The sequence below is a fragment of the Hyperolius riggenbachi genome, chromosome 9, assembly GCF_040937935.1.
Source record: "Hyperolius riggenbachi isolate aHypRig1 chromosome 9, aHypRig1.pri, whole genome shotgun sequence".
Taxonomy (NCBI): Eukaryota; Metazoa; Chordata; class Amphibia; order Anura; family Hyperoliidae; genus Hyperolius; species Hyperolius riggenbachi.
The window spans coordinates 280752194-280766204 of NC_090654.1; positions in this window are offsets into that span (position 1 = coordinate 280752194).

Genomic DNA, 14011 nt, shown 5'->3' on the forward strand with positions numbered 1-14011 from the left:
TAGCATTTCTGTACTGCCACTGTACTGCTGCCAGTCAGCGTGTACTTTAAGGATAAGTGAAATGAGGAAGAAATCCGGTGAAAGAGGGAGGGGCAAGGGAAGAGGTGTTTCCCCTGACGGTTCACGTACAGGCCACAGGGGAGCACCCAAGAAAACCCACTCAATACCGCACATTTATGATTGCATGGCGGCAAAATGCATGCTATCCGCACGCTTCTTGTCCTCATGCAAGGCCTGGGTTGTTGTGTCTGAAAGCGTGGCCTTCTCCTCCTGCGCCTCCTCCTGTTCCATCACGTGTGCTGCTGCTGGGTTAACGTTTCCGGTCCCTGTTTATGGAACCTCTTATCTTTATTACATTTATGACTGCATGGTGGCAAAAAGCATTGCTATATCCGCACGCTATTTGTCCTCATGCAAGGCCTGGGATGTTGTGTCTCAAAAAGCGTGGCCTTCTCCTCCTGCGCCTCCTCCTGTTCCATCACGTGTTCTGCTGCTTGTGCTGGGTTAGCGTTTCCGGTCCCTGTTTATTGAACCTCTCATCTGTATTACATTTATGACTGCATGGCAGCAAAAAGCATTGCTATATCCGCACGCTATTTGTCCTCATGCAAGGCCTGGGATGTTGTGTCTCAAAAAGCGTGGCCTTCTCCTCCTGCGCCTCCTCCTGTTCCATCACGTGTTCTGCTGCTTGTGCTGGGTTAGCGTTGCCGGTCCCTTTTCCTGGAACCTCTTCTCTGTATTACATTTATGACTGCATGGCGACAAAAAGCATGTTACCTGTGCAAAGAAACATGACATTTTCCACATTTAAAAGACAGTTTTTCCTTTGAAACTTTACAATCAATTTTCTCAAAAACTATAAGCTCTTTTTCAAATATTTTTTTTCCTCTTGTACCCACTCCCAAGGTGCACATACCCAGGGACGGATCTAGGGGGGGGGCGAGCGGGTCTCTTGCCCCAGGCGCAGTTTGTTGAATTCTTAAAAAGGCGCCAAAACTGGATAGGGAAAGGCAGTTTAGGCGCCAAAACCTGACCTTTAGGCACCAAAACCTGACCTTTAGGCGCCAAAACTGGATAGGGAAAGGCAGTTTAGGCGCCAAAACCTGACCTTGCCCCAGGCGCAATTTGTTCTAGATCCGTCCCTGCACATACCCTGCAAATTTGGGGTATGTAGCATGTAAGGAAGCTTTACAAAGCACGAAAGTTCGGGTCCCCATTGACTTCCATTATGTTCGGAGTTCGGCGCAAACACCCGAACATCGCGGCAATGTTCGGCGAACGTTCGCGAACCCGATCATCTAGGTGTTCGCCCAACACTACTATATGCGCCTGATGGAGGGGCGGCTCCTTTCCTTTTCCTAGCACCTCCCTTCTTCCCTATGCTTAGTCCCGAGCGAAGTGTAAATGAGAGTTTACTTACCCGGCTCTTAGCATTCCAATGACAAGGTCTTCCTTTAGTCGGGGCACCACTAGCTCCTTAACCACTTAAGCCCTCGGTCGTTTTCACTTTATGCATCCGAGCAATGTTCACCTCCCATTCATTAGCCTATAACTTTATCACTACTTATCACAATGAACTGATCTATATCTTGTTTTTTTTCCGCCACCAATTAGGCTTTCTTTGGGGGGTACATTTTGCTAAGCGCTACCTTACTGTAAATGCATTTTAACAGTAAGAATAAGAAAAAAACTGTAAAAAATGCATTATTTCTCAGTTTTCGGCCATTATAGTTTTAAAATAATACATGCCTCCATAATTAAAACCCACGTATTGTAATTGCCCATTTGTCCCGGGTATTTCACCGTTTAAAATTATTTCCCTATCACAATGTATGGCGACAATATTTTATTTGAAAACAAAAGAGCATTTTTTTCCGTTTTGCATCCATCACTATTTACAAGCTTATATATAAAAAAATAAAAATAGAAATATTTCATCTTTACATAGATATTTAAAAAGTTTAGACCCTTAGGTAAATATTTTTTTTTTTTATTGTAATGTTTTTTTTGTATTATTAAACATTTTATGTGGGTATTTTTGGGAGGGTGGGATGTAAATAGTATTTGTTTGAGGTAAATATATGTGTATTTTTTTTTTTTTTACATTTAGATGTAGTTTTACTTTTTGGCCACAAGATGGCAACCTTGAGTTTGTTTACATGACGTCACTCTAAGCGTACAATGTACGCTTAGAGTGACATAGGAGGCAGAAAAAGCGAAGCTTCTGAGAGAAGCTGTCGCTTTTCCTGCGGGGGGGAGGAATCAGTGATCGGGCACCATGGCCCGATTCATTGATTCCTGGGCTAACGAATCTGCGGCCGGGAGCGCACATGTCCTCCTTGACGTAGAACTACGTCAAGGAGGACAAAGTGGTTAATACTGAGGGTACCTCTGGCTACCTAATTCTAAGGGACACCTGTAGCTACCTATGATGGGTAAGGGAGAAGTGACAGCTGGGTCAGCCAGCACACTTGCAGTGCAGTTCAGCGGAGTTTTGTGGGTTCCTGGAGGGCAAAGTTTAGGGTGCCAGGACATCCCTGCCTATAGGCTCCTGTGATGTAAATCGGGGCGGTTTCACACCTTAAGCTAGCCGGCCCGGGCATAAGGCAAAATGACTTCCTTCTGTATCCGAGGGTGTCATCCAGCTGAGGGCGTGGCTTAACCTCCCTTTCCCACACCCAACACTCTACTATTATGCCTGCATAATAGTGACACCAATACATGTGACAAGTGTTGCTTATTACTTGTGCCTCTACTATAGTGCCCTCATTAACCACTTCTCTACCCTGGTCATTTTCACAGTTCAGCTCAGCTCTGATTACTTTGGCAATGCCTTTATCAATAACTATCACATCTAAATAATCTATATAATGTTTTTTTCAGGACAAACTAGGCTTTTTGTGGCTGATATTTGTTTTTAGTAATTACCTATTTTCTATGCATTTTAAAAGGAAAATAAGGAAAAAAGTGAAAACAAAATACACATTTATCCACCTTCATACAGTGTAGCTTTAATGTAAACAGTTCAATTTTACATTAAACTCACACATTTTATTTGTCTATCCGTCCTGATTATGTAAACAGTTAGTTTGTTGTGATAATGTATTAGATGTAACAATAAAGTAATGTATCCAATCTGCTACTGTCTGCTCCTGGAATATGTATTTTACAGTTGTTTACTAATTAACTCTGCTATTGCATTCCTTGGGGGGGGGGGGGGGAGTTTGCTGTCCTTCCATTTCAACTCTATAGAGTTTTTATCATCTCAGAGACAAATAAACAGTGTTATCTAAGATTTTGTAGGGAGGAAAGTGCAGAGACTTATATTCATGTCATAGGGACAGGAAGTGGTTAAATATGCTTCCGATACAAGTGCCTACCGTGCCTAAGCCCTAATTATACGTGCATTTGTCACAAGGATTTCCATTACACCACCCACACTGCATGTGCCTCTGGGGAAACGCCAGTATTGTAGGTGCCTACTCAACAGTGCTCCCTATTACAGGTACCGAAATTGTTATTCTTGCACTGTTCGTACATAGAATATAATGCCTCCCATTCCATGCACCTAGATTATAAAGACCCCCAATTACATATGCCCAAACAAGGAAAGGAAGGAAGCAAACTCTAACTAAAAAGGTCCTATAATATAGTGCCTATATTTAAACATACCCTTTAGAGGGGCCTAGATGCTTGTGCTTCCCATTACATGTACCTAAATGAAAGCACCCCCAACACACACACACTGATTATTATTTAGTATTTATATAGCGCCGACATCTTCTGCAGCACTGTACAGAGTATATTGTCTTGTCACTAACTGTCCCTCAGAAGGGCTCACAATCTAATCCCTACCATAATCATATATCTAGTGTAGTGTATGTACCGTTAATTGGGGAAGCCAATTAACCTATCTGTATGTTTTTGGGGATGTGGGAGGAAACCGGAGTACCCAGAGGAAACCCACACAGACACGGGGAGAACATACAAACTCCTTGCAGATGTTGACTTGGCTGGGATTTGAACCAGGGACCAGCGCTTGCAAGGCAAGGGCGCTAACCACTATGCCACCGTGCTGCCCATATACGCACACCACGCACGCACGCACATACACACATATACACACACTGCACACACATACATGTACGTGCTCACACACACACACGCGCACGCATGCATGCACACGCACACACAAACACACACACACGTACACACATACACACACACACGCACACACACACCACACACACATACACCACACACACATACATGCATGCACGCACACACATATACACACACACATGCATGTACGCGCGCACACACACATACACACATACGCACGCACGCACGCACGCACGCACGCATGCATGCGCACACCCGCACACACACACGTACACACATACACACACGCGCGCACACACACACACACACACACACACACCACTTACACACACACACGCACGCACGCACGCACGCACGCACACACACACACACACACACACACACCCTGCCTGTTTTAAATGCTCAACCATTCCCAGTCTCAGTTCCTAAAAAAAAAAAATTTAAACCTATATGTCTAAATGACTATAGGCCTGTTGCCCTCACATCATTGGTCATGAAAGCATTTGAAAATATGATAATGGCTTATCTAAAAATCCATCACAGATCCACTGCTGGGCCCTCTACAATTTGCCTACAGGTCTAATAGATCTGCAGATGATGCTGCCTGTAAACATGTGTAATTGTGTATGCATTATGTACTAGAGTATCTAGACACCCTGGGAACCACCACCAGGATTTTATTCATAGATTTCAGCTCTGCATTCAACACCATAATACCATCGCTAGTACACAGCAAGCTCTCCCAGCTACACATACCTGAATCCATCTGCAAATGGATAACCAATTTCTTAACCGACAGGAGACAGCAGGTTAGACTTGGGAAACACACATCAAGCTCTCTGACAGTCAGTATTGGTGCACCCCAGGGCTGTGTGCTTTCCCCACTGCTCTACTCACTTTACACCAATGACTGGATCTCCACAGATCCATCTGTTAAGGTTCTGAAGTTTGCAGACGACACAACAGTAGTTGGTCTCATACATAATGGGGACAAGTCGGCGTACAGGCATGTGGTGGGACCGCTTTCCTCCTGGTGCAGCAGCAACAATTTGAAACTCAATGCTCTTAAGACCATGGAGATGATAACAGACAATAGACAATAATATCTCCCCCCAGGGCTGCCATCAGGGGGGGACAATCAGCACTACAGTCACGGGCCCCAAGCTCCCAGGGGCCCCCCTCTTCAACATGTGGCACCTGTTATATGTGTCCCCGGGTCCTGCTCTGGTCTCTCTCCCAGCTTCCTTGCTGTAGTTAGAGCAGGCTACAAGAAAATGGCTGCCGATGTCCACAAATGCAGACATCAGTAGCCATTTTCCTGTAGCTTTACTCTAACTACACTGGAGCAGGACACCGCCCCCAGCCTCGTGTCAGCAGCGGCAGCCAGCTTCACATGAGTGCAGCGTGCCAAAGCACTCACATCTCTTCCCTCGCCCCCTGGAGCTGGCCGGCCAATAAGCAGGAGGGAAAGCTCTGCTCCACGCCTCTCCTCCTTTCTTCAGCCACAGACGCAGTGTTTACTTGCATGTAGCCACGCCCCTAACCCCGCCCACTGCCAGTCATGCCTCAAGCCTGAAGTTACCACATGTCTGGACAATGCTGCTGACCTCTGGCCCCTGACTTTACAAGCTGGTAAGTCTGTGCCCATCTGCATCCCCCATAATGGACAGCAGACCAGGAGAAGATAGAGCCAGCTCCAGCCAGAGGGACAGGATGGAATGCAGGAGCACAGCAGACAGGTGACATGTGAGCAGAGAGCTGTGTGAGGAGCCCTCTCCCCCCTCTGATGACAGGAGCAGAGACACAGTCACACTGAAGAAGGTAGCACTGTAAATACCTGTGTGTGACTGCCCTGTGTGATTGCCCTGCTAGTCTCTGCTCCCATATGCCCCATCTTCCTGTCTCCCTCCCTCCACTTGTATTCCACCTCCCAGTGCTTTAGCATGCCCCCCTGTCTGTCTCTCCCACATCCACTCTGACTCTCCTCCATTTCCCAACATCTCTCCTTCCTATCTATCTGTTTTCTTCCCCACTCTCCTTCTGTACCTCCTCTCTTTTGTGACATTCTCCCACTTTCCTGGTCTGTCATCTTCTACTGTCCCTCTAATCTACCTGTCTTCTCTCGGCTGTGTTTTTCCACTTTTCTCTGTCTTATTATTATATATTTATATAGCGCCGACATCTTCTGCAGTGCTGTACAGAGTATATTGGTGTGACGCCGTCGATATGACATATCGAATGCGTCATGGAGTTACGAACGCCAGTTCTTCGCAAACCACCAAACCGACATTTGTTGGTTTAAAATCCCCTTATTTTCCTCTTACTCTCTGGCTGCTAACAAACCCTGGCTCTTTGGTAGCTTCTAATTACAGCTTTCGCACCTCCATGTGACAAAGTGTTTCCTGGGCATTCAGGGACCCCCAACCAGGCAGAAAGGGAGAAATCTCACCCCTACACTGTCCTTCTCCAGACTTGTAGGAACCGACCCAGCAGGAGTCCGACACTTAGCTGCCTTGTGGCCTGAGTTGAAAGGAGACAGGAATGATCCTTATCACGCCATCTGGCGGCACCCAAAGATTCAAATAACTTTAGAAACTATATTTAATAAATAGGCACAGTTTGGTAATATTTCTGGTGTTCCCAAGATCGCAGTTCCCTAAAAATTCACGGAGTTTATTAGATTCCACATGACACTGGTCCTGAGAGATTTTCAGCCCTCTGAATCTTTCGGAACCAGTGCCAGTAAGGTGAAAGGGGGGGGCGGTGCTGTTAGCGATCCAGACTCCTCGTGTTTGGTATTAGCAGATTCACACACTTACGCTGATTGTGAATATTCATTCGGGTTCTTGATATTACCTACGGGCATGCTGAGAGCGGGCAAAATATGAATTGGCCCCAAACCTCTCCCTGCCTAAGGGGGCACTGCCTTATTCAAATTGCAAGGCTGGACTTGTATGTGTCATAACTCCTCCCACCTACAGTGAGGAACAAAACTGACATGACCCAAAAGTCCAGGTCCTTTACCTTTCATCTGATGCCAAGTAACATCCTGGCAGCCCGCAAGGACACGGGCCAAAACTTCCATCTTGGAACTATTTCTAACAAAGACTTGTTGGCCGCATGGCAACCGTCATTTTGGACTCTACGCCAAAGACTTGCGATTGCCACATGGACTACCAATAACGGTATTTGAACTGTATATAATCGGACATTCTGTTTCTTTTCCTCTCTTCTCTCTGTCAAATCAATCTGTTCTAAAATAAGTTGTGTGTATGTAGTTTAGAAATAAACTAACGATTTTATCATTCAGTTGTGTGCCTTTTCTGGTCATCTGATTGCTGCTATACCGAATCTGCCCTCTGAAGAGTCAGTCATACTTCCGCATTGTTTTATTACTTGCTTATAACTTGTTGATTTGCTAGCTAGGTTGTAAATAACCATTTCTTCCTTTTAGGATTAGCTAGTACCAGATTTCCTGTGTGAAATCGATAACTTTCGTTTCTCGATTGTAAATACAATTCGAGATTGCATCATATAGGGACCCAGTAACCTTTCTTTAACGTCACAATGCTCACAGTCTTTAAGCCGTCGGAAGTGACTATTCCCCGAACGGTGACTGGAGCGTGTTGAACGTGATTGGGCTGGCTACCGTATTATGATAGCGTTGGGGTCTCTTCACCCTAGTTGGAGACTGTCTGCTCCATTCATCCAATCAGGCAGTGGTGGCAGTGTATTTACCCGATTTCCAGCGCAAAATCGATATTTTTAGTTTACCGATTGTATATACAATCAGAATTATCGTAAGAGAACTGAGGCGCCAGCAGGATAAAAGGTAATAAAAAATTTAAAATTTGCTGGGAGGCAGTGGTGGACTTACCTCCGGAAAGCAGACTCAAAATACTGTCTGAATTAAACAAATAAATTTATTATTGGTACCCCAAAAGATGCAACGCGTTTCACAGGCACAGAGCGCTTCATCAGGCAATAAGATAGGGGACAAACAGTAGCTCGTCAGTAGCACGAATGGCACCTCTGTCACAGAGGTGCCATTCGTGCTACTGACTAGCTACTGTTTGTCCCCTATCTTATTGCCTGATGAAGCGGGCTGTGCCTGCGAAACGCGTTGCATCTTTTGGGGTACCAATATTAAATTTATTTGTTTAATTCAGACAGTATTTTGAGTCTGCTTTCCGGAGGTAAGTCCACCACTGCCTCCCAGCAAATTTTAAATTTTTTATTACCTTTTATCCTGCTGGCGCCTCAGTTCTCTTACGATAATACTGTGTCCACCCCTGGTGGAGGGATGACCTACACCTACTTTCCTGATCTACAGAGAGCGACATCTTAATCCTGAGTGAGGACAGGTCTAATCTCCTCACCTGCATTTACAGTGGTTGCCTGAGAGGTAACCTATGTTTGTGAGTATATTCATCTCACACTTACATTTATCCACGGTTTCCAAAACATACTACACTATATTGGGCTCTCGGTGTCTCCTATTTATATTAACAATCAGAATTGTACATGTATGGGCACCTTCAACCAATCGTAACCGTTTACTACGCACGCAGTGAATTTGCCTCCAGCAGTCTCTAGTGCATGAGACCTGCATGGCAACAGTGGCCTAGTAATACGGGATTGGTGGATGTTTGTCCCATTACATATTGTCGGCAGCTGCGCGACCAATCTTTGTCAGTCTGTTCACCGTACTTCCTGCGTATGCTAACGGGAGCAGATTAGACGGGATTGGCACGCTCTGTTTTCCTTTTCTTTCTTCCCCCTGACGATCCAGCAACCGGTCTCGTTGTCCGTCTGCGCCCGTACTTCCTGCGTACGCTAACAGGAGCAGACCTCGACGGGATCGCGGGGCTGGATTGTCACAATTGGCTTGTTACTTAACTGTCTCTCAGATTAACTCACAATCTAATCCCTACCATAGTCATATGGCAATGTATGTATTGTGTACTGTATTGTAGTCTAGGGACAATTTAGGAGGAAAATGGTTAACTTATCTGTATGTTTTTGGAATGTGGGAGGAAACCAGAGGGCTCAGAGGAAACCCACACAGACACAAGGAGAACACTCCATGCAGATAGTGCCCTGGCTGGCATTTGAACCAGGGACCCAGCGCTGTAAGGCAAGAATGCTATTGCCCTATAGTAAGATTATTATGTGTTTTTAACCTACTCCTAGGTATATATCCTGTGGGCACCTGCACCTTGCTACCTATACTGAGGGCACCCACCTACACCTGGCTACCTTTCCTGAGTGCACCTATACCTGGCTACCTACCTACAAGTACCTATACTGAATCTGGGGGTGTTTTATTTGGGGGGGAGCCGTGTATGATGTGTCATCGAGATCTAAGCATTTGGCGCGACATGGCACGACTTCAACATTTGGGAACCACTGTTGTAAATGGTGGCGGCCACGGGAATAGGGTAGCTAGTAGGCGGGCACAACAGCCAGTGGGTGGGCCTAGGGAGGGGGCCCATACCTGATGATGTGTGAGGGGCCCCAAAATTTCTGATGGCGGCCCTGCCTCCCCCTAACCATAAATTGATCTACAGTAACCTGGGGTGAGTCATTCAAGTTTCTTGGTTCCACAATCTCCACAACCTAAAATGGGACAACAATACTGCCACTATCGTCAAGAAAGCGCAACAGAGGATGTACCACCTTTGGCAGCTGACAAAGTTTGGCCTACCACAGAAATTAATGGTGCAGTTCTACACTGTGATCATCGAATGCATCATGACATCATCTATGACTGTATGGTTCGGCTCCTGCTCAGTAGTAGAAAAGGGGAGGCTGCAGCGCATCATCCGAACAGCGGAAAGGATAATTGGCTGTAGCTTACCTTCCCTGCAGGATCTTTACGCTAGCAGGTGCAGAAAGAGAGAGGCTAAGATTGCCTCTGACCCCTCCCACCCTGCTCACTCCATATTCCAGCTCTTGCCTTCAAGTGTGAGATATTGGTCAGCTGCAACAAACACTTCCAGGCACTGGAATAGCTCCTTCCCGCAGGTGGTAGCCATGCTTTATGCAGAACGATGGTAGAGCTGCTAGAACTGGAAAGCATTAGTGTGAGTGTCTGAAACTTTATGCTAAGTAAGGCAGGGTTCACGCATATTAACATTTGCATGCAAATTGAGAATGTCCGAAAACACATTAATCCCAAACCTAGGGAAAGTCAATGAGGAATCACACTTCGGCTAACATTTGCAAAATTGCACTTGCGTTTTTGCATGCGTAAATAAAATCTGTACAACTTGCAGTGTACATTCACATGTCACATGCAAATTCCCATTAACTTTCATTAGCTGCAGTAAAAAAAAATGCATTCAAAAATTAGCATACGAATGCAAAAAAAGTTCAGTTTTTCGCAATGATAAGTGTGAGCCTTGCCTAAACTGCTTAAAGGGAACCAGAGATGAACGTTTCACACAAAATAAACATATCAGTTGATAGCTTGTAAAGAATAAATGCTCTACCTGATAATTTCGCAGCTCTGGTGTGCCTTTTTTAGTGTTTTTTATCCATTATTGCTCCAGGAAAAATCAAATATGGCCGCCGGCTCATATCCCTTCTCCTTCTGGGTTATCAGTTGTTCTGGATGTGCTGTCTAGGCTATATGAGACTATGCTGCTATCTAGGCTAAATGCAGCCTTTCATCTATGTGCTTTCATTTTGGTATGATGTACAGCTGCCTGTAGGAAGTCTCTCTCATAGAAATGAAACTGCCGTTATTATCAGTATCTAGTGCACACAAAGCACACAGGGATCATATTACAGCCACAGAGCTTCTCTCTCAGGAGCAGCAGCCCCTCCCAGTCATCACAGCTCTCAGTATGCAAAGCAGAAGATCTAAGCTAGGAGGGGGAAGGCTTGGGCTTGAAAAGACTACACAGAAGAGTGACTCAGCTATAATGATTCCAGGTCAAACCTCGACTGAATAGTCGGGGATTCTTATCACAGTTGCTAATAGACTAATTAAGCAGATAACAATGAAACTAAAAGCAGGGTAGGTGTTTACTGTCATGTTCCCACTGATAAATGTAATAAAATACATGAGGGTGCTTCATCTCTGGTTCTCTTTAACATCGCGTTCTGGAGAATGCTCCGAGTACACAGCACCATCACTGCCAATGGAAACTCTTCAGCTAATAAACTGTCTCACTTCACATATTTCTGCCGCAGCTCAAGTGCTTAAAGTGAATGTTTTACAGGAACTGGGCATGTAAAGTGTAAAGGGAGGTCCATTAAATCATCATAAGAGTATGAAGGATTGTAACAATGAACAGATGCAATGAGAGAGGGAGGAGACAAGATGGGAGAGGGAGAGAAAGAGAGAATAGAGTCATAGCTCCCAACTGTCCCTTTTTTGGTGGGACAGTCCCTCTTTGGGAGCCCAGTCCCCCTGTCCCTCTTTCTTCCTCATACAGTGGGAAGCGAAAGTTTGGGCAATGTTGTTAATTGTCATGATTTTCCTGTATAAATCGTTGATTGTTATTGATAAAAAAATCTAAGTTAAATATATCATATAGGAGACACACACGGTGATATTTGAGAAGTGAAATGAAGTTTATTGGATTTACAGAAAATGCGCAATAATAGTTTAAACAAAATTAGGCAGGTGCATACATTTGGCCACCACAAAAAAGAAATGAAAGCAATATTTAGTAGATCCTCCTTTTGCAGAAATTACAGCCTCTAAACGCTTCCTGTAGGTTCCAATGAGAATCTGGATTCTGGTTGAAGGTATTTTGGACCATTCCTCTTTACAAAACATCTCTAGTTCATTCAGGTTTGATGGCTTCCGAGCATGGACAGCAATCTTTAACTCACACCACAGATTTTCAATTATACTCAGGTCTGGGGACTGACTGAGATGGCCATTCCAGAACGTTGTACTTGTTCCTCTGCATGAATGCCTTAGTGGATTTTGAGCAGTGTTTAGGGTCGTTGTCTTGTTGAAAGATCCAGCCCCGGCGCAGCTTCAGATTTGTCACTGATTCCTGCAAATTGGTCTCCAGAATCTGCTGATACTGAGTGGTATCCATGCGTCCAACTTTGACAAGATTCCCAGTCCCTGCACCGGCCACACAGCATGATGGAAACACCACTAAATTTTACTGTAGGTAGCAGGTGTTTTTCTTGCAATGCTGTGTTGTTTTTCCTCCATGCATAACGCCCCTTGTTATGCCCAAATAATTATAGTTTCAGCAGCCCACAGCACCTTATTCCAAAATGAAGCTGGCTTGTCCAAATGTACAGTACTTTAGCATACCTCAAGCAGCTCTGTTTGTGCTGTGGGCGGAGAAAAGGCTTTCTCTGCATACAGCATCTCCTTGTGTAAAGTGCGCCGAATGGTTGAACGATGCACAGTGACTCCATCTACAGCAAGATGATGTTGTAGATCTTTGGTGCTGGTCTGTGGGTTGACTCTGACTGTTCTCACCATTCGTCGCTTCTGTTTATCCAAGATTTTTCTTGGTCTGCCACTTCGAGCCTTAACTTGAACTGAACCTGTGGTCTTCCATTTTCTCAATCTGTTCCTAGCTGGGGAAACAGACAGCAGAAATCTCTGAGACAGCTTTCTGTATCCTTCCCCTAAACCATGATGGGGAACAATTTTTGCCTTCAGGTCATTTGAGAGTGGTTTTGAGACCCCCATGTTGCTCTTCAGTGAAATTTAAAAGAGGAGGGAAATTTACAATTGACCATCTTAAAGAGACACAGAAGCAAAAAAAAAATTATGATATCATGAATTGGTTGTGTAGCCATGGCGACGGTGACGTCATCCCGCCCCGTTGCCATGGCGACGGGGGAAGCCCTTCAGGAAATCCCGTTCTTTGAACGGGATTTCCTGATCAACGATCGCCAGAGGCGATCGAAGCGGGCGGGGGGATGGCGCTGTACAGCGGCTATCATGTAGCGAGCCCTAGGCTCGCTACATGATTTTTAAAAAAAATTAAATAGTGCTGCGCTGCCCCTGGCGGTTTCTAATAGACCGCCAGGAGGGTTAAGATTTAACATTTATTGAACAGGCTGAAATAAAGTGGTGTGACTATAGAGACCTGCTCCAGTACTTTGGGTCTCCTCCAATCTTCCTGGCAGACACATGCTCTTTGCGGCATACTTACTTTGGCTGTTAGGCCTGGTTCCAGTGCGGTGAGCGGATCCGGTCTCGGGTTCACCGGATCCGGATGGCTCTGTTCGCTGCCCGGTTCACATAGTACAAATAGATCTGATCAATGATTTATCGGATCCGTTTTCACTCAGCAAATACATACCTAATCTTCTGCAGCAGCCAGCGGTAGAGGCTCCTCTTCTTCCGCTGTGACTACACAGCGCGTCATGTGACTAATCACATGACACAGAAGAAGACGGAAGCCTCTACCGCCGGCTGCTACGGAAGATTAGGTATGTATAAACCCTCCCTAGCCCACCCGCCTGGCTGCTACACCCTCCCCTCACCCTCCCGTCGCTAGATTCGCGTCGGCCCATGCCCTCATCCCCCCTGGAATGGTCAGTTTCTTCACTAGTGTGAAGAAGCGTTCCATTTCCCATTGCCCCCAATGCTGCTGCATTTTTGTATGGATCCGTTCCGCTTGGCAGAACGGTCCGGAAAATTAGGGCCTGCAGCAATTTCTAGGTCCGGGGACCAGAACGTACGGAACGTATCCGTACCAACGGACGCATGTGAATGGATGATCCATAGGTTAACATTGGACCAATTCACATCCGTTTGTACAGTATACGTTCCGGTTACATTCTGGAAAAAACGTTAATGTGAACCGGGCCTTAATGTAAGTCAATTGATTGGAAGCTGGAGGTGAGGAAGTATAGAGCGTGCAGCTGCCCTTGAAGAATGGAAGAGATCAGA